This window comes from Felis catus, chromosome A2 (assembly GCF_018350175.1).
Source record: "Felis catus isolate Fca126 chromosome A2, F.catus_Fca126_mat1.0, whole genome shotgun sequence".
Classification (NCBI taxonomy): Eukaryota; Metazoa; Chordata; class Mammalia; order Carnivora; family Felidae; genus Felis; species Felis catus.
Genome location: NC_058369.1, coordinates 36,966,085 through 36,987,877, shown reverse-complemented (window position 1 = coordinate 36,987,877; position 21,793 = coordinate 36,966,085). Strand labels below are relative to the sequence as shown.

At 42.6% G+C, this 21,793-nt stretch overlaps 1 protein-coding gene across 3 annotated transcripts in view; it reads left to right on the top strand.

Moving 5' to 3' along the window:
• Positions 1–4,159: 4,159 nt before the first annotated feature.
• LOC123384112 (extensin-like) overlaps positions 4,160–21,793 on the top strand; it is a 239,517-nt gene continuing 221,883 nt past the window's right edge. For 2 of the 3 annotated variants that reach the window (XM_045053164.1, XM_045053163.1), the window contains exon 1: positions 4,160–4,662. The gene's annotated coding sequence lies outside the window, so the exon portion shown is untranslated. The remainder of the gene's footprint in view (positions 4,663–21,793) is intronic. The other variant, XM_045053165.1, reaches the window with a different exon arrangement.

Here is a 21,793-nt window from a genome sequence, read left to right as displayed (position 1 = left end):
GCCACACAATTAAGTGCTCATCCCAGGCCGCACATATATCATAGAAGACAAAATACATAGAGGAGAACACAAGATCCCATTGCAATAACCCAAAATCTCGTTGCCTTACAGGACAATTTGAAGTTTGAAGAGGACCCTGAACTGTGACCAATAGGCTGTGGTGATGTGATATATTTAGAAAAGTTGTCTGATATGCGTATTTGAATGAATTCTTCCCCTGAACATTCCTATCCGCTCTATTTTGTCTTCCTCATTTCCCCTGACAAACCCATCACCGTTCTGTGTCTGTGTCAGTATCTGCTTCCAGGACGACCTACGGTCATTCTATGTTGATGTACACAGTGTGACTCCTGTATACACGGTCACAAACAGGTAGAATCTACAGTAATAGGGGCAGAAGATAAGTGACTGAATTGTATTGACTGCACATGCCGCTGGTTCCTTCTGGGGTGGTGGCCACAACCTTCCTCCAGATCTGGTGACAGTTGTGTTCACTCGTCAATAGATCCTCACAAGCACGTGGCACTTCCTACTCACCGTGGTGTGTGGTGATCAGCAGGGCAGCTATCAGCCCCCAGGACATGGCTGATTCATGATTGCAAGACATGGATGAGGGGTCAGCAGTGTCTCAGGTAGAACAGTGAGGAAACCCTGCATGAATCCACACGTTGTGGATTTCCCCACGTACCCGCTACCTCACGGTAGCACCAATCCAGGTGGGAGCTGAGGTAGACTCATGGTAGCAGTTGTGGGTGTGAGTCTTATAATGGCCCATATTCCTCTCAGTGTTTTCTGTTTTTATCTTTTATTTTGATGCAATGTTTATTTTTGAGTGAGAGAGAGACAGAGCACAATTGAGAGAGGGGCAGAGAGAGAGGGAGACACAGAATCCAAAGCAGACTCCAGGCTCTGAGCTGTCAGCACAGAGCCGGATGTGGGGCTCAAACTCACAAATCCTGAGATCATGACCTGAGCCAAAGTGGGACACTTAAGTGACTGAGCTACCAAGTCACCCCGCCCCCCACTGTTTCCTTTTTGAGGGCCGGGCAGGGCAGATGTCAATGACATGATACCCATTCCTTCCTCACCACCAAGGAGGAGTTGGGTGTAAGGAGGAGTTGACTCTTTCCAGGTCCTCAAAGCCCATGCGTTCTGCCCCAGAGCCCCTGACTCCTGCTTGGCCCTCCTTCCTCCCAGGTTATGGAGGCAACCAGCCTTCCATCCACGTTGGGGTCATGGCTGGGCCACCAAGGGCTCAAAATCTAGCTGTCCACATGCTTCCCTGTGGTGGCTGGGAACAGCCGTGCTCCAGTAAAGGTCAGCATGAGCAGCTTCTCTAAACACGATTCTCATCCACTGTGATCAGGGCCTGAGCTAAAACATGACAGGGGAGAGGGGGACACAGGAGATGTGGTGCCATTTCCTGGACAGGGCTGCACAGAGCAGAAGGCCAAGGGCTGCTAATCTCTGGATTCTGGATGGTAGGTGAGCAGTTTAAAATACCACAACCTTCTCTTACATCAGAAGAGAAACCCTAATCTTCACCCAGCCTTCCTCTGATATGAAGAGATGGCAATTATTATTTGAAGGCACAATTATCTACCTATGAGTCTGATGGAAATGATTTCATCCATCTTCATCCCTAAAGCACTTTTCATTGAAATTACCCATATAGAGGCAGGAAATTTATACCAGATGTGTAGCTCCCTCTAGATGCGCATTCTGACCTTGTCCCATTTGTGTCCTCAAAGACATTACTGACAACTTGAAAAATAAGCTCTCAACATCAAGATGGTGACAATAGAGAATGTGGTATAAATGGAATTTCATATGTTCTCAATTAGAAATAATTTTTAATGGTGAAGGAGAAATAAAAAATATTGTCATTTTTAATTGAAATATAGGAGACTCACCATGTTGTATTAGTTTCAGGCATATATCATGGTGATTCCGTGTGTATACATTACGCTCTCCAGGTACCTAAGGGTAGCTATATTGGGAAAGCATGCAACGCTTTCTTACAGGATTGACGCTATTCTATGGGCTATACCTTGGATCCCAATGGCTTATTCATTCCATAGCTGGAAGCCTGTATCTCTTTCTCAGAGGTGTCAACTTTTTTATTTACCCAAGCATTTTGGTGCTAAACACCATGACCTGTAGGTCAGCAGGTGTCAATTTGCAGTCTGTATTTCTGCGAATGCTGCTTAAAGCATTACACATGATATCACTACGTCAATAAATTCGGTTTCATTCTGCACTCAGTAAAAAGGAGAAGGAAAAGGTTTCTTTGTGTCCCAAGCAAGCCCTTCGGTAAGACCCTTGTGGATCAGGAGAACAGGCTTCACTGGACCAGCTGCACTCTCAGTACTTCTAGCTGTGAGCAGCCATGGCCTTGAGCATTGCAGGAATTCCCACGGCGGCCGGCAGAGGGTGCGCACGTACCACGCCCAGGGTGGGGCCGGGTCCCTGAGTGGGTAGTGCTGGCCTGAGAAGGCGCCCACTAGGCTTTTCTGATCCAGGGCGCCCCCGAGCTGGAAAGGCTTCCTTGCTTCAGAGGACCCAGTGCCTCTTAGTGTGGGCAAAGAGCCAGAGCTGCGTTTCCAGCAGGTTCCGTCCCCGGGCCTGGGGGAGACCCTGGAGGCTTCGCAGCCCCTTGGCGTCTCCTAGGTGGTGGGGCTGCGTCCCGAGGCGGGGGAGGCAGGGCCTGGGCGGCTTCCCCGGAAGCGCGGGTGGTGGGTTGGCGGCACAGTCCCTCGCTTTTTCTGGGCTGTTCCGTGGTGTGTTCCTCATTTCCCCTGCCGGTATTTCCCTGGAGGATCCGTGGATTCAGGGGGTCCCGTGACGCCACGTTAGAGAGGCTGGGGTTGGTTTGTTCCAGGTCAGGCTTGTTTCCGGGGAGAAATCCTGACACAAATTCGGAGGAACAGGAGCCGCATTCAGTTGGGAAGTGAAGCCGCCAAATGTTGACTCTCAGGACCTTCTAGAAGAATGAGCTAGGACCCAGCTCATTTTCATAATTTGAAAATATTAGCCAAGGTGCTTACGGTAAAGCCATAACAGATGTGTAGCTCCCTGTAAGTTGCATGCGACCTTGTCACATGTGTCCATCAAAGATATTATTAGTGACTTTTCAGAGAAGCTCTCAACATCAAGATGGTGATGTTAGAGAATGTGGGATAAACGGAATTTCAGAGTCTAAATTAGGCATGATTTTTTAAAAAAAATTTAATGTTTATTTTATTCTTTTTTTGAGAGAGTCCCAGCTGGGGAGGGCGGAGAGAGAGGGAGATGCCAAATCTGAGGTAGGCTCCAGGCTCTGAGCTGTCAGGCAGAGCCTGACGTGGGGCTCAAACTCATGGACTGCAAGATCATGAACTGAGTCGAGGTCAGACGCTTAACTGACTAAGCCACCCAGGCGCCCCAGGAATGATTTTTTAAGGGCAAAGAAGGAGAAATTAAAAATAGTGTAAAGGATGTCGATTATTTATTGAAATATTGTTCACACATTTGTTGTATTAGTTTTAGGCATAAAGTGTAGTCATTCCATATGTCTATAAATTATGTTGTACTTAACCACAAGTGTAGCTATCACGTGAAGGCATGCAACATTATTATTACAGGATTGACTCTATTCCATTGGCTGTACCCTGTAGCCCTAGGACTTATTCATTCCATAGCTGGAAGCTGGTATCTCTCTCTCAAACGTGTCAATTCTTTATCTAACCTAAGTATTTTGGTGGTAAACACAATTACCTCTTGTTCAGCATGTGTAAATAGGTGGGCTATTTTTCTGTGACACTTGCTGCAAGTGTTACAAATGATGTCATTACATAAATAAATGTGGTTTAAAATTCACTCACAAGAAAGGGGAAGGAAAAGATTTCTTAGTGTCCCAGGCCCTGTCACTAAGACGCCTCCCAATATGGAGAACAGGCTTATTTGCCCAGAACACCTTCAGTCCCTCAGCTGAGGGCCATGGCCTTCAACATTGCAGGAATTCCCATGGTGGCCAGCAGAGGGCGTGCGAGCACCACAAACCGGGAGGGGCGGGTTCCTCTCCATGCGCGGTGATAGCCGGCAGAGGGCGCCCCATGAGCTTTTCTGACCCAGGGCACCTCAGAGCAGGAAGGGCTTCTGTTGCTCCCAGAGCACTCAGGGCCTCTGCCCTTGCCTGAGGACAGAGACCAGAGCTGCGTTTCCAGCTGGTTCTGCCGCCCTCCCCAGGGGAGACCTTGGGAGCCTTGCAGCAACTTGGTGTCTCCTGAGTTGCCAAAGAGAAGCTGCCTTGTTGCACTGAGTGTTGAGGAGAGGGCCCTGGGTGGCTTCCCTGGGCACTGGCCAGTCGGTCAGCAGCACAGGCCCTTGCATTTTGTGGGCTGTTCCCATGTTTCATTCCTCACTTTCCCGGACAGTATTTGAACAAGACGTATTTTATTAAAAGACCCGTGGATCGAGGGGTCTCACGACATCACATCATGGATGTCGTGGATGGTTTGCTCCAGATTCAGGCTGGTTTCCAGGGAGAAATCCTGACAGAAATTCAGAAGACCGGGAGCTGCATTCAGTTAGGATGTGAAGACATGAAATATTCGTCTCAGGACCGTCTAGAAGAATGAGCTGGGACCCACTTTCCGAGTCCTGCTGGAACCAAAGACCGAGGTAAGGGCACAAACTGTCCCCCACATCTTACATGCTTTTACAAATTTTCATGGTTATGTTTCCAACCTAGTGAAATGATTGAAAACTACAGAAAATCTGGTAGGTAGGTGTCGTTAACCTTATGTTATATTTTAGTTTAAATTCCAGGTGGTAGAGTGTAATATTAGTTTCAGGTGTAAATATAGAGCAACACTTCCAGACGTCACTGGGTGCTCATCCCAGGTGCACGTCTTAATCCCCATCACCTGTTTCATCCATTCCCCCCTCCCGCCCGCCATCCCACTGTGGAAACCCTCAGTTTGTTGCCTAGTTAAGAGTTTGTTTGTCACAGTCTCCTTCCCCCAATCCCCCCAACTCCCACCCCCTTTGTTTTGTTTCATTTCCATGTGTTAGTGAAATCCTATGGTATTTGTCTTTGTCTGACAGGCTTATTTCACCCAGGATAACATTCTCTCGCTCCATCCACCTCCTGGCAAATGACAAGATTTCATGTTTTACAGCTAAATAATATTCCATTCCATATACTACATCTCAATTTATTTGTCAGTTGATGGAAACTTGGGCAGTTTCCGTAATTTGGCTGTTGTAGAAAATGCTGCTGTGTCCCTTTGAAGTATTATTTTTGTATTCTCTGTGTAAATATCGCATAGTGAAATTGCTGGATTGTAAGGTAGTTCTGTTTTCAATTTTTTGAGGAATCTCCATGATGTTTTCCAGAGTGGCTGCACCAGTTTGCATTCCTACCAACAGTGCAAGAGGTTTCCTCTTTCCCCACATCCTTGGCAACACATGTGGTTTCGTCATTCATTGATTTTAGTCATTCTGACAGATGTGATGAGTTATCTCATTGTACTTTTGAATTGTATTTCCCTGAAGATCAGTATTGTTGAGCATCTTTTCATGTGTCTCTTGGCTATCTGTATGTCTTCTTTGGGAAAATACCTATTCGTGCCCTCTGCCCATTTTCAGTTGGATTTCTCATTTTTTGGGTGTGTATAACTTTATATATTTTGGACACTAACCCTTCATCAGATGTCGTTAGCAAATATCATCATGCTGTAGGTTGTGTTTTAGTTTTGTTGATTATTTCCTTGGTGACAGAAGCTTTTAATTTTTATGAAGTCCCATTCTTTTTGCTTGTGTTTCCCTTACCTCAGGAGATATATCAACAAAGGCATGTGTACAGCCATTGTCAAAGAAGATACTGCCTGTGTTATCCTCTGGGATTTTTATGGTTTCGGGTTTCACACGTAGGTCTTTATCCGTGTTGGATTTATATTTGTGCATGTTGTAAGAAAGTGGTCTGTTGTTATTTTGTTTTGTTTTGCAAGATGCTGTCTAGTTTTTCTAAAAACATATTTTGAGACTTTTTTTAAGTGAATTTATTTTTTTTTTTTGAGAGAGAGAGAGAGCGCATGCAGAAGAGGGGCAGAGAGAAGTGGAGAGAGAGAATCCCATGCAGGCTCTACACTGTCAGTGCAGAGCCTGACACGGGTTTCAAACTGGTGAACGCTGAGATCATGACCTGAGCTGAATCCACAATTAGATGCTTCTGTGACTGAGCCACCCCTGTGTCCCCAGACTCTCTATTTTTCATTGGATATTCTTTCCTGCTTTGTTGAGGATTAATTGACCATGTAGATGTGAGTTCATCTCTGGGTTTCCATTCTATTGATTTATGTGTCTGTGTGTGTTTCCTTCCTTCCTTCCTTCCTTCCTTCCTTCCTTCCTTCCTTCCTTCCTTCCTTCCTTCCTTCCTTTCTGCCAGTACAGTGTTCTCATCACTACAGGTTTGTAATATAACCTCAAGTCTGGAATTGTGAGGTCTCCAGCTTTGCTTTTCTTCTTCAAGTTTGTTTTGGCTGTGTGGGGTCTTTTGTCTTTCCATACAAATTTGGGGATTACTTGTTCTAGTTCTGTGACAAATGTTTCATTAGGGTGATAGGGATTGCATTACATGTGTAGATTGTTTTGAGGATTGTAGACATTTAACAGTATTTGTTCTTCTCATCCATGAACATGAAATGTATTCTCATTTCTTTGTGTCCTCTTCCATTTTTTCATCAGTGTTTCATAGCCTTTCGAGTATAGGTCTTTCACCTCTTTGGTTGGGTTTATTCCTGGTATGTTGTGGTACTTGGTGCACCTGTCAATGGGATTGATTCCTTACTTTCTCTTTCTGTTAATCCATGATTCATCTATAGAAACGCAATAGATTTCTGTACATTGATTTCTGTATATTGTGACTTGTGAAACTCATGTATCACTTCCAGCAATTTTTATGGGGGTCTTTCATGTTTTTTATAGAGAGCATCATGTCAGTTACAAATAGCGAGCGTTCCACTACTTCCTTGCCGATTTGGTGCCTCTTATTTCTTTTTGTTGTCTGATTGCTGTGGCTAGGATTTCCAATACTATGTGGAGTAACAGTGGTGTGAGGGGTCATCCCTGCCTTGTTCCTGACCTTCGAGGAAAAGCTTTCAGTTTTTCCCCATTGAGGATGAGATTAGCTGTGGGTTTTTCACAGGTGGGCTTTAGTATGTGCAGGTAGGTTGAGTCTCAATCTACTTTGCTGAGGGTTTTTGTCATGAATGGATGTGACATTTTGTCAAATGCTTTTTCTGCATCTGTGGAAAGCATCATATTGTTCTTCTCCTTTCTTCTATTACTGTGGTGCATCGTGTTGATTGATCTGTGAATGTGGAGCCACCCTTGCAGCCCAGGAGTATATCCCACTTGATTATGGTCAGTGATTCTATTAATGTATTGCTGACTTTAGTTTGAATGTATTTTCCTGAGAATTTCTGCATACATACTCATCAGGCTATTGCTCTGCAGTTTTATTTTAAAAAATTTTTAAATATATTTTTAAATGTTTATTCATTTACTTAGAGTACATATAGGTGAGGGAGGGCAGAGGGATGGGAGAGAGAGAGAATCCTGAGCATGCTCCACACTGTTAGTGCAGGGTCCAACGTGGGACTCGAACCCAGGAACTGCACGATAATGACCTAATCCGAAGTTAAGAATTGGACAGTCAACTGATTGAGTCACCCAGGGGCCCCTGCAGTTTTCTGCTTTAGGGGAGTCTTTATCTGGTTTTGGTACCAGGGTAATGATGGCCTGATGACATGAATTGGTAAGTTTTCCTTTTTATTTTTTGTAATAATTCGAGAAGAATAGATATCCCCTCTTCTTTAAATGTTTGGTAGAATTCATCAGTGAAGCCAGCTGGCCCTGAACTCTTCTTGTGTTGGGGGAGATATTTTTTTTATTACTGATTCAGTTTCTTTCTGGTTTCAGATTTTATGTATCTTCCTGTTTCAGTTTTGGTAGTTTATGTGTTTCGAGGAATTTATCCATATTTCTCAGAGTGTCCAATTTGTTGCCTATCGTTTTCCCTAATATTATCTTCTAACTGTATTTCTGTGTTGTGGACTGTTATATCTCCTGTCTTATTTGTGATTTTATTTATTTGAGTCCTTTCTCTCTTCTTTGTGAAAAGTCTGCCTAGGAGGTTTTCAAGGTGATTACTGTTTTTAAAGAACCAGCCCCTGGTTTCACTGATTTGGTCTAGTGTTTTTCTAGTTTCTATTATCACTTATTTCTGCCTTAATCTTTATTATTTCCTTCTTTCTGCCGTCTTTAGGCTTGCATTGTCCTTTTTCTCATTCCTTTGGTTGTTAAGTTTCGATTGTTTGAGATTTTTCTTGCTCTGTAAGGTAGGCTTGTATTGCTATATATACTTCCATCTTAGACTGCTTTTGCCTCATTCCAAAGGTTTTTACCAGTGCATCTTTATTTTCATTTTCATTTGTTTCAGTGTATTTTCTCATTGATTTCCTGGGAGACCCATTTGTTTAGTAGCATGTTGTTTAGCCACCCTTTATTTGTGGCCTTTATTCATTCTTTCTTTCTTTCCTTCTTTCTTTCTTTCTTTCTTTTCTTTTTTTTTTTTTTTTTTTTTTTGTGGATGACTTCAAGTTTCCTAGTTTTGTGGTCAGAAAAGATGCTTGGTCTGATCTCTGTCTCTGGGTATCTGTTGAGGCCTGATTTGTGACCTAGAATGTGATCGATTCTGGAGAATGTCCCATGTGCACTTGAAAAGAATGTGTATTCTGCCATTTTAGTATGGAGTGTTCTGAATATATGTTAAACCCATGTGGTCCAGTGTGTCATTCAAAGCCATTGTTTCCTTGTTGATTTTCTGCTCAGAGGTTCTGTCTGTTGATGTGAGTGATGTGTTAAAGACCTCTACTATCCTTAAATTATTATAAATGAGTTTCTTTACATTTGTTGTTAATTGTTTTCTATATTCAGTGGTTGTATGTTGGGTGCATAAAAATTTACAATCGTTGGATCTTCTTGTTTTGTTTCCCCTTTATTATGAGATAGTGTCCGTCTTCATCTCTTGTTACAGCTTTATTTTTTTAATTTAAGCTTTAGGTGACATACAGTGCATGATTGGTTTTGGGAGTAGAATTTAGTGATTCATCAGTTACATACAACACCCAGTGCTCATCACAACAAGTGCCCTCCTTAGTATCCATCCCCCACCCATCTCCCTCCATCAACCCTCAGTTTTTGCTCTATCATTAAGAGACTCATATGGTTTGTTACCACTCTTCTCTTTTACTGCCCTCTTCCCATGTTGTCCTCTGTTTTGTTTCTTAAATTCCACAGGAATGAAATCATATATTTGTCTTTCTCTGATTGACATATGTCACTTAGCACAATACATTCTGGCTCTATTCACATCATTGCAATTGGCAACATTTCATTCTTTTTGATGGCCGACTAATATTCCATTTTGTGTATGTATGCATTATATATATGCATATGTACATATGCATATATGTATACATATACGTATATATGTATGTATGTGTATACATATATATACACACACACACACCTACCCCACACCTCCTTTATACCTTCATCGGTTGATGGACATTTGGGCTTTCTCCATAGTTTGGCTATTGTTGGTAATGCTGGTATAAATGTTTCGCTATTTCACTATTAGGTGTTTACCCAATTTCACTATTAGGTATTTACCCAAAGGGTACAAAAATACAGTCTTGTCCTAGAGTAATTACATAGTGATGAAGCAGCATTCTCCAGACAGGCAGGCATCTATGTCCCAGTTCACCTTATATCCCTCCTCTGCAGTGACTCCTGATGCTCTGTTTTTGGTATATTAGGAACACAACAAATTGAGTGCAAATAAATGGCTCATATTCTACTCGTGGAATCACAGCCACTCCTGGCAAAAAGTTCTGCAGCCGGATCCTCACTTTGTCTCCTCTGGTCCTCTCCCTGAAAAGAGTTCCCTCTTGAAGTGTTGTCAAAGGCCTCTGAGACCTCTGGGGAGTGGAGGATGCCTGGGATCTTGCAGGGGAATGACAGTCTTCTGTAAAGAACAAGTGACTTGTGGTGAATGTCTCCAAAGGTCAGATGTGTTCATCTTAATTCATAGGGAATTCTGACTTGAAGCATACTATAGGACACAGAGTAATTAAATCCTACAGAAAACAAGAGGTAAAAATTCACATGACAGAATTAATTCAAGTGTGTCTTGATTTCTGGTATAAAACTCATGGGATGTGTCATGAGACTGTATCAGCTCTAACAGTGACTGGGGACACAACCAGAAACTGCTCATATGAACACAATCAAAGGACACAATGTTCAGGTTATTTTTACCTAAGTTATAGCTGGAAGGATTCCAGACAACTCATTTACCAACAAAGACGGGAAGGTGATGAGTGATGATAATGACTTTGTCTAAGACCACTCTGAATCGCACAGGGCACAGGGACACCTGGGTGGCTCAGTTGGTTGAGTGACCGACTTCAGCTCAGGTCATGATCTCACGGTTTGTGAGTTCAAGCCCCACGTCAGGCTCTGTGCTGATAGGTTAGAGCCTGGAGCCTGCTTCTGATTCTGTGTCTCCCTCTCTCCCTGCTCCTTCCCCACTCATGCTCTGTCTCTCTCTGTCTCAGAAATAAAAAACATTAAAAAAATTTTTAAATTGCACAGGGCTCAAAATAAAAAGTTGGAGTAATGATGGGGTTTCGCATTTTTCAATTTTAAACAATATGGTAGACTTTCTAGCAGGTTAATCTCCTAGCCAGAATCAAGAAAGGAAGACACAGCAGCCACACTGTTCCCACAGAGTTGAGGTCTGGAAGGGGTGACCCAGGCCAGGAGACATCTGTTTGGAATGTGGGGTCATCCTCCTCTCGTTATTTCCAGAAACACATGGTAAAGTTTTAGGGTACTCAGCCTCTAAGCCCTTTGGGCTTCTAAACTTACCACAAAAAGATGACAGGCTGAAAATAGAGAAGCTTGTAGGCTCCTAGGTTAAGAGTGTGCATTTGGAAAACAAATAACAAGCAGACATATCACACAACACACAAAATGAGACTAGGCCAGGAGAGCGTGCTGTACAGAGAGATGAGGGTTTCCCGAAAGTGTTACGACTGAGAATGGTCCCAGGATTTACCTTGTCCATGTCTACATTCTTTGTACAGTCAGAGCTGGTGTAACTCCCAGAGGTTGCACCAGTTTCTGGATCTGCTAAGGACCCCAGAAGGGATAGAGGTTTATTCTATTTTAGTGGACTGTGTGAAATTAAAAGAAGCCCTCACCTCATTCCTCCAATATCTTAAACTGTTCCCCACACACAGGTCGTTGGCCAGAGGCAGAGGATATCCCACACGCCTCAGATAACCCTCAAGGATAAGGGGGACAATCCCATCACCTTGATAAAGACCTCACCGTGCCCAAGTTCATGGTTTTCGAATTAATCAAATAACTGTGGACAGGTCAGTCTCAACTAGCAATCTCGAAGTCATCACTTAAACAGAGGTTTCTCAGTATACATTATGGGAAATCACCATTTCATTACAGATTAAGAATAAAAATGAGGATGCCTGGGTGGCTCAGTCAGTTAATCATCTGACTCTTGATTTTGGCTCAGGTCATGATCTCACAGCTTGTGAGTTTGAGCCCTGCATCTGGCTCCACCCTGACGGTGTTGGGATTCTCTCTCCCCACCTCTCTCTCTGGTCCTCTCAGATGCGCTCACACACACTCTCTCTCTCTCTCTATCTCTGTCTCTCTCTCTGTCTCTCTCTCAAAATAAATGAGCTTAAAAAAAGGGTAAATGGAGAATACTGATTGGGGTACATCATTAGGGAATGCTCAACCTGGGTATGTTTCTTCAGGCTCCAGGTGGATTGTTCAGTCTTTTCGCTTATCTATAAGCTGCCTTCTACATGGAAAGTTATTATATAACTATATCTGAATAGAAATGTACTTACACTAATATACAAATGAGAAAAGGAAAACGATGGGTATTTAGTAGTGAAGCCGCAGACTTGCCTGATAACATCAGAGGGCGAATCTATAGGGAGCCTGAATTAAGAACGTAGGGCTATGGTTCAAGAAAAAAATAAAATAAAAATGACAACATTAAAAATAGTAACGGAATGAACTCCTGAAATAAAACTAAAATAAAGTCTTCACATTGTGTCAAGGTGGGAAGAAAGCTAAGGCCCATGTCCCGTCATCCCCTCCAGGATCCTCTCTTTAGCTAGGGGATGCTGGAGGAGGTGGGAGGGTCCGCAGTCAGGGGAGGGGCCTGAGCTCCACCAGTCACAGGGACAGGTGCTCCGCTGCCTGGGGCACCAGAGGAGAACAGAACACCCTTCTGTCACCCCTTCAGACCACCTGCTGTCCTTAGGTAGTAATTGTGGTTCTGTCCAGGACACACGATGATCACCCACAGGAAAAGGCTTTGCCGCAGAAATTAGGCTGCTGCACACACCACGTGTTCCTTACCTCTCCTCAGAGGGTTCTGCGTCTCTGGACTTCCAGGCATTGGTCTCCGCCTCCTGTATCCCTCAAGCAGCCTCTTTCCTTCCATCACATCCAGTCTTGGATACAGAAAAAGCATGGACTTCTATCAGAGTTGCAATGCCCCGTCCTCTGACTAGACACTAAATAGCACAGCTGTCATCCCTCAAAACACCCATAAAAACTCATGTCATGCTCCCACACCTGTGTTTCAAGCGGGCGACCTCCTGGCTCTGCTCTGCCATTTCCCCCTCCCAGATCCGAGGCTTGATCTGGGGGAGAAAAACACATCCACCTTCAGTCGTGCCAGACTGTGCACCAAAGAGGGAGAGGAGGAAAAATGGAAACACTTACCCAGTTGTCCTGAGCATTCTTCTCATGAACTGCGATCTGAAAAAGCAACAATGAAAAGTCCATATTTAGGAATTCCAAGGCCCACTACATTCACCTACATGAGGTACTAAGGGTTCAATATATCAGGCAGAACTCATGTTACCTGGTGTCTGAAATTGAGTTCTGCCTGCTGCAGCTGTTCTTGTCTTTGTTCATTTTTTTGCCTGTGAGTTATAGTTGCTTTTGTCAGATAAGGCCCAATATTGGGTATGATTTTCAATCTGCCCATGTTCTCATCATCCTCCTATGTGTCCCCTAATACAATTTTACACATGAGACACTTTTCACATGATTGTAAATGTACAATAGGATCAAAACTATTGTTCCATCCTTTCCTAACTCATTCCATGACCGTAGGGTTCAGAGTTCACATAATTCTTTCCCACTTTCAGCTGTGCCCTAATTCATCATGTGACAAATGTCTTTCATCATAAAGCTCTTTCCTCCTTTCACTTAGATCTTCCCCATGTTTTCTACACTTGCTAAGACCAGGGCAATGAAATGGCACTACCATGTTGATGGTATGATTCATTCTAAGACACGCTACTTTCCTACAGATTATGATACTTGACACCACCCCCAGGAACATTGGCATGGATGAAGTTTCCACACAGTCTGGCCATTGCTTAAAATCTGGAAATGTTGATGGAGTTAATTGTTTTGTTCTTTCTAAATCTTACCTTTTTTATCTGTTAATACTCTATGCATATGTCCTCTGAATTTTTGTTTACATTACTATGTTGAGTCTAAACATAGACTTTTAACCTTGTAAAAAGGTTAAAAACAAAAAAAATGAAGAGAGGTTTCATGAGCTGCTGGTAATTAGTAGCTGAACTCACTTGTACTTGTTTATTTCTTTCATAGCTATTTTCACATTTTCCCTGCAGCTGCCAGCTGATTCTTCCTTGCCCCCAGTTCGCACTGTGTCATTTTCAGCTTCCTAAGATGGGAATGACATATGCACGGTCCAGGAGCCAAGGTCCACAAATTCTGCCTTTGTACCTCCCAGCACTCTTGAAGGCCTAGATACAAATACCTTTCCCCCACCTCTCCCATATGCACAGACTGACAACACAGAGAAATGAACTGAACACCCCATTTAAGTTAAAGAAAATTCAACCTCTGTCTGCTGCCATGTCTCTACTCTCAGACCTGTTTCCTCTCCTTCATCATAAAGTCATCAAATAATATTGCACTTTGTGCCTTCCCAGAGCTGGACTTTGGTTTGAGATGGTGAAGGCTCATTTCAGTTCAGTGTCAAAAACCTTGTCTGACCACCCATACCCATTAGGATGAACCAAGGGATCATCACTAGTCTCACACCTCCGTGGGGAGCCCTGATTCTCAGTCCAGAAGTTATACCCTGACATGGACAATCACCCTGAAAGACGACCTTCCAGGATATGGCTTCCCCAACATTGCAGCTCACTCCCAGACATTGCTAGAGTCAGGAGTACAACCCCTACGTCCACCTTCACATATCCTGGTGGAGGAAAAGGCCAATCTTAGAGCAGCAACATCACCTGAGGTAGAACCTCATATGAACTGTCACACAGTCTGGGTTTATCTCCAGGAAACAGATTTCAGATGGAAAACTATCAACTTCATGGAGCCAATGTACTTGAAGAAGACTCAGTTCATTGACAGTGAAGGCAGCAAAGGGAAATGCTTAGAAAGGCTGGTTTGCTGTGTTGCCCTCAGACTATTTTGTTCATGGTGTTACTTTAAAGGGTTTCAACTTGGTACTGGATGTATTCAAGAGTCACATGCAAAATTGAAAGACTCCTAGAAACGGACACAAAACCTCTAGACAGAGAAAGGCACATGCATTTCCTTCCGGCATCTCAGGCAGTCCTTCAACAAATGCTTTCTGGAGTGGCTGGAATGTAGTGGTTCTGTTGTAAGGGATTGAAAATAGAAAGGTGGCCAGGGTGCTGTACATGCTCCCCAAAAGAGCTTAGAAATGATAAAAACAAGATGCCAGTGGACAGAGCAGGCTCCACCCCAGGTGTGGGAAGGACTAACAGAAGCTGAGTCTCCAGGGAAGAGAAGGAAGTATTTCCTTTTCAATGTGAATGAGGGACTCTAAAGGCCCTGATCTCCTCCTGAGAACAAAAGGAAATACTGTACAAAGGAGGAAACATGTGAGCGAATGCACCAAATTTCTAATGACCCCATGAAGACACATGTGACCAAGATGGAGAAGAAGGAAGCCCAGGACAAAGCCAGCCTGGCAGTGGGAACCAGTCTCCCCAGGACTCATCAATGAACTTGGGCACAGACAACTGAACTGCAAAATAGCTGAACAACTTTATGGGCACGGACTTAGAAGGAAACATGTGTAGTTCAGAGGCGGCCAGCAAAGATGAGCCCTAGTGAAGCTGCGGGCTTTGGTCAAGACTCAGAGGAGTTACACTTCAAAAATCGGGGGACAGGAAATAACTCAGCTTCCTTAGGGATTGGCCTGCTGTGAACAATCTCACTAGCAGAACTGATGCAGGGATCCAGTACTACTGGCACCCCTACCCCCTTTCCAGAAATAAATTTCTGTGGTTTCTGCAGCAAGATCATTGGTTTTTCCCCTACACATTCTTGACCCATGTGTGGTCCTGAACAAAAATGACCTAATTCCTGGATGACAAGACAACGTGATGGGACTGAAACCCATAGGCCAATGTAAATGGATCCCAAGCAGATCCAGACATCAATGTTATTAATGCTGATACCTTCCCTCTTCCACCCCAAATACATGACACAATGTGTGACAAGCACTTAGGACAGAAAGGAAAATGCGGGTAACAGAAAGCAAGGTAAGAAGGACAGGCACAATTCTGAGTGCATTTGGCAAAAAATTTGAAAAGAATTTTAGTTATCTCTACTGGCTGTCACATTCATTCATACAACAGTACTTGTGATAGTTCTCACCTGAACATTTTAGTCTTCTATAGCCACTTTTCTTTCTTCGTAGAATTCTTCAAGGATGCCTGCTTTGTCCTTCAGCTGTTTGACTTTTGCTTCTTTGGTTGCTTTCACAGACCTCAATGCATTACACTTGTCTTCCAGGGCCTTTTTATTTCTGTACAAACATGGATTTGCTTTCTAAGTGTGCACATGACCTGAGACTTGTTTTTGGTGAGATAGGAAAAGGGCAAGAACCGTGAAGGCAGGAAGGCACTCTTTCCCTTACCAATGCAAAGTCATTGTCACCAATATGGGGATTTCTCCCCAACAGACAGCATACTTTCCAGTTGACAGTTATTGGACCTCAAGACTCTCAACTCTACATGCTCGAATTCACCATTTTCATCTTGCGTTTTTAAGTAAGATAGATATGAGAAAACACTTTCCATAAGTAATGATCGCACAAAAATTTGAGTGCACCTAACACAACAGGATTGTGCATTGCAATAAACAAAGACCTTGAGGCATAAATATAACTAGGAGAAGATAAAGATGGTGGGAAATAGTTCATGTCAGGTAACTTATAAATGGTTTTCTTGTTGGAATATATATATATTTATATACATCTGTATATGTGTGTGTGTGCATACCCACACACAAACACACACGTTTTCCCCATTCATGTTGAAAATTCAATGTTCAACATTACAAGAGGAAGAGACTATGAGGCACCTGAGTGGTTCAGTCAGTTGAGTGTCAGACTCTTGATTTCGGGTCAGGTCATGATTCCAGGATCATGGGATCTAGCCCTGTGTTGGACTCCACGCTGAGTGTGGATCCTTCTTAAGATTCTCTCTTTCCCTCTGCCTCTCTCCCCCACTTGCATGCCCTCTCTCACTAAAAAAAAAATAATAATAATAATAATAAAGAATAATTTAAAAATAACTTCTTTAAAAAAGGAAGGGACTATACACTTTACATTTTCCCCATTATCTCTCAACTGTCTTTGAGAATTTTCTATATATCTTGGAGGGCAGAGCTGAATGATGTGATAATTAGTTGTGAACATAAAAGATAAATCCTAGTCCTGGAAATGGCAAAAGTCATCATGGTGGTCGTAGTGAAATTCCAGGTCCCTGGGCAGGAGGTTGGACTCCCAGAGGCCCGCTCTCTACTCTGGTAAATGGAAGCTAATATGCTGTGCTTACCTCACCCAATACCAATGAACAAAGCACAATGAACTAATACCAAGTCTTAGCACTTCCTGATTCTTCACATTCCTCTCTCTCTCTGAGATAGCAAGGCAGCATGTGCACTTTGAAGGGTGTCTTTTAAAATTTCATTAAAGTGCTCAACTTTTCTGATGTTCTCCTTTAACAAACCATGTTGAATGAGTAATAATAATTCGTTATTTTACTTGTGTTTTTAGAATGCAATCTAGGCAAAGAAGGGATTCTTACCTTCCATTTAAGAGCTTCATCAGAGAGAAACTTCCGTTCTCTCTAGTTTCCTGAAGATGTTTCTTTAATTCATTGTTTTACAAAACATGAAAAAGGAATCAGAATTCAAAAAAAAAAAAGCATAATGCTAGATAAATCTGTCTTCTAATGTTTGACTCCTTTCACAAATAGAGAGGTAGCTCTTTACATTTGTGAAGCTTGTCTTCAATTGGGACTGTTTATAGAACACATGAAATAGGTCAGTAGGATGCTCTACCAGAGTGGAAGTAACCAAAATGAAATCACACAAAATATTTGAAAGGGCAATGCTGCCTTCTGTTCCCAAGTGGATATATCTTCAGCAAGTTCTTTGTTTTCTTTCTTAAAATTATTGATCTTCGTGGTTGTTTGCTGTAAACTAACTAAAAGGAGATAAAAACAATTTCTGAGGTTGTTACCAAACCAGTTATATCGAAGAATCCCAGTGTTTTAGCGGCACAGACACATGATCTGACAGGTGGGTGTAACTAACATTTTAGCTTTCCCGTGTGTCTGAAGAAAGCAAGTTTCAGCAGCATTTTAAACCGAAGAAAGCCTATTTCAATGTGATCCCTATTTAAAATATTGTCCAAAATGGAGAAATGCAATAAAATATCTTCTGCTAATTTCTCTCTCATCTGGAAGCACCCTTCTTGGAAAATTCAGTCCCTCTAAATATTCACCACCAGAGATGAAACAGAAAAATCAAATCCTATCAACTTACGTTTCTCTCCTCCAATTATTAAGGTACACAGAGAGGTCCCAGCAAATAAAGGAACAAACAAAAACAAGGAAACATCATTTAGTCTGGATTTGAGCCACTCACACCCCCAGGTACTATTTGGAATTCCACACAAGGAAAGCTCAAACTGCTGCTGACTGACTGACTACTCGAAGGCCTTGGATGACTTCCTGCTGCTCACAGGTTGCCTTTCATGAACCCTAGGCCGGGGGCCCTGGAGGACAAGGTCTTTGGAATCAAACATACGGCTACCATCTCAGCTTTACACTTAGTGGCTGGAGGATCTGGATTAATGGCAGTTCCTAGAAGACAAACTTTTTTCATCCCGACATGCGAGTATTACCCTCCAACCTTAAAGGAATATTATTCAACACACACGAAGCACCCAATTACAGGTGGATAGCACACGTAAGCTCTAGAACAGACTCCTCTAACAGGGATTAATTCTCTCATCTGACCACAGAGTGCAAACTTCTATTGGCCGGCCCACTGTGAGAGCTCTCATGCCCTGAGATCACTCTTCTCCCCACCACCGCCACTGCATTCAAAGGGATGAACACCAGCCTTTGAGGGCTCGTTAAGTGTCGGGCAGCCACCCTGGCTCTCAACAGACAGCACCACAGGATCACCACAGTCTATGGAGCCCATGCAGAGTACATTTCCCCCATTTGTGTCACATTCACTTCTCATTCTCCCCTGGCATGGACGGCTCCCTGCACCTCAGACTCAAAACCTTGGTTTAAACCTCTCTTGTGACACACACCCTGCCTGGCAATATCTGGCTTCTTCTCTAAGCTTAGGCTTCTTGATAGACTCAAAAAGGGTTTTCTTATCTTCACATTTCAGCAAGAGCCGGCTCATGGCAAACTGCTCACTCCACACCTCAGGCTCATATCATCACGTATTTCCTAACCATTTCTATGTAAAATTACACTCCTTTCATTCCCTCTACTTTGGTGATGTGTTCCTCCTGATCTCTCATCTTAAGGGATGGCAACTCCCCTCCACATTGTCACTTAGGCCCCAAACAGGGAAGAGAAAGATTTTCAAGAGTTAACATGCCAATTAGACATCAGAAATCACCATATGTATCCCTAGTTGAATTAAAATGCACATCAAGGAGTGCCTGGGTGGCTCAGTTGGTTGAGTGTCCAGCTCTGGGTCAGGCCATGATCCCATGTTTTGTGGGTTCTACCCTCACATCGGGCTCTGTGGTGACAGCTGGGAGCCTGGAGCCCACCTCGGAGTCTGTCTCCCTCTTTCTGTCCCTCCCCCACTCGCACTTTGTCTCTCTTCCTCAAAAAGAAACAAACATGAAAAAAACCCACATCAAACACCAGTACTGAGAAAATATTACAAAGAAAACTAAAGCTTAAATTCTTACCTTGATATTCTTGAGGTTCTAAGAGAGGAAGAAACAAAATTAAGTTTGCTGTCAAAACATATTGTTAGTAAAAAACCCAGTGTTCATGATAAATACTAAAATAATACTCCAATGAAATTACAATAATCATATAATTTTGCATAATGAATTCACAGGATTAAAAAATAGGAAAAAATTAGAATTTCCTATTTAAGTCATGATACTTCACAAACATTTCCGTTAAAACGCACAATGTATATAGCTTATTTTTGACCCCCAAATCGATTTACATTTTCCTAAATGAACATTGAACCTATGCAATTTTGAAAATTGATAATGCAGACATTTTTAAAAAATGCACTAAGTCGTCATTTCCCTGACTTTTTCTTTAAACCCAGATTCCACATTGAAGTTTAGAACTGGGATTATTTTTAAATCCTGAAATAAAGAAAAAAGGAAGGAGGAAGGAAGGAAGGAAAGTAGGAAGGTAGGCAGGCAGGCACATTCTAATATTTTTCAAGTAGTTAACATAACTTAAGAATTTATAAACCAGGTTAAAATAGAAAAATCAGTAATATTAAACATAAGAAGTCAATGACTTCTGTTGTACATTCGTAAAGTATCTAAAGAAACTCCTTTGGAATATCTCCAAAAATATGCCCAAAATTTATGGAAGAATGGGAGAAAGTAACAATAAAAAATGTACTAGAGATACAACTGATAACGTTATATGGATAGATGTTTACAGATAGGGACTTAGAGGAGTAGTGACTATTATAAACATGGGATTGTTATTCCCCCCAAAATATACTTCTAGTTCACTTTCTAAAAACATTGAGGTTTTCTTTCAATGTTTACTTTGATTCTGAATCACAGCTCGAAGTGTCAGATTTCTGAAGTAAATAAAGATTTGCCTAATCAGGTGATCTTCTCTATGCTGATGACATCTAGGAGATTTTAAGTTCCTTGAACACAGCTCCAAGTACCAATGAAAGGAATTCACATTCCTATTTCACAGTATTGCACCTAAATCAGTCAATAAGAACTATGAAAATTATTTCTAAAAGAATGCTAAAGTCCTGGATATGGTCCCCAAAAGCACACATATCATTTTACAAAAACTAGACTAACCAGCACTGTAGGAGCAAATACACCCACAGTGCAATTCACACGAATTCACATACGAAGCTTTAATTTTGTGCAAATGAACCTCTCTAGAAAGTAGCCTCTAAAATGTGTAACATTTGTTTCTTCAGCTCTCAGAAGTGAGGTCACTAAAATGCGTGCTGGTGGGAACTGTACATGTCTTTGTGTGGCCACTGTCTGAAAGAGAGCAGGGTCTGTCAGCACAATGATCATGGGTATCAAACACACAAAAGACAAGCCATACTGGCATGAATGTAAACATCCTCAGTCCTGGGTATTCTTGAAACATCTGGCAACTGTCTGGCTGCTGATATTCATAGTTGACTCTTTTGTTTTTGAAATTATTGTCAAGTTAGCGAACATACAGTGTATATAGTGTGCTCTTTGTTTTGGGGGCGGATTCCATGATTCATCATTTACATACAACACCCAGTGCTCATCCCAACAAGTGCCCTCCTTGATGCCCATCACTCATTTCCCCCACCCCCGCATCAACCCTCAGTTCTCTGCATTCGAGTCTCTTATACTTTGCCTTCCCTTCTATTCGAAACTACATTTTCCCCTTCCCTCCCCCCATGGTCCTCCATTAAGTTTCTCAAGTTCCACATATGAGGGAAAACGTTTCATATCTGTCTTTTTCTGACTGACTTATTTCACTTGGCATAATACACTCCAGTTCCATCCACATTGTTACAAATGGCAGGATTTTATTCTTTGTCATTGCCAACTAGTATTCCATTGTATATATATACCACATCTTCTTTATCTATGCATCAGTTGATGGACATTTAGGCTCTTTCCATAATTTGTTGAAATTATTATTGAAAGTGCTGCTATACATGTGCCCCTATGAATAAGCACAGGGAGGAGAGCATTTTAAGAGAAATAGTTCATTAGCTTCTCTCCTGGGAGTGCTGGGACAACACCTAGATGGTTGAAGGCCCCAGGTGTTCTGGGCAGTGAGGGCCTAGCAGGTGGCCAGGGTCACCCCATTTATAAGTGGAGCAGAGAGCAGGGAAAGATGTAGCAGTGAACAGAGTTGGGGGCCTTGAAAAGGTGCGATGATTCATGGAGGCGAGGTAGCATCCCCAATGCCAGTGTCAGCTTCCCATCTGGGGAGCCCTTTGTGGCCCCTAGGGGCAGGACCAGGAGCCTAGAGTTTGAGATCCAGCTGTGCTGCTTACCAGCTGTGTGACCTAGACTGGTTTGCTTCAATAAAATGGTGTCCTTCCATGTACATGCCTG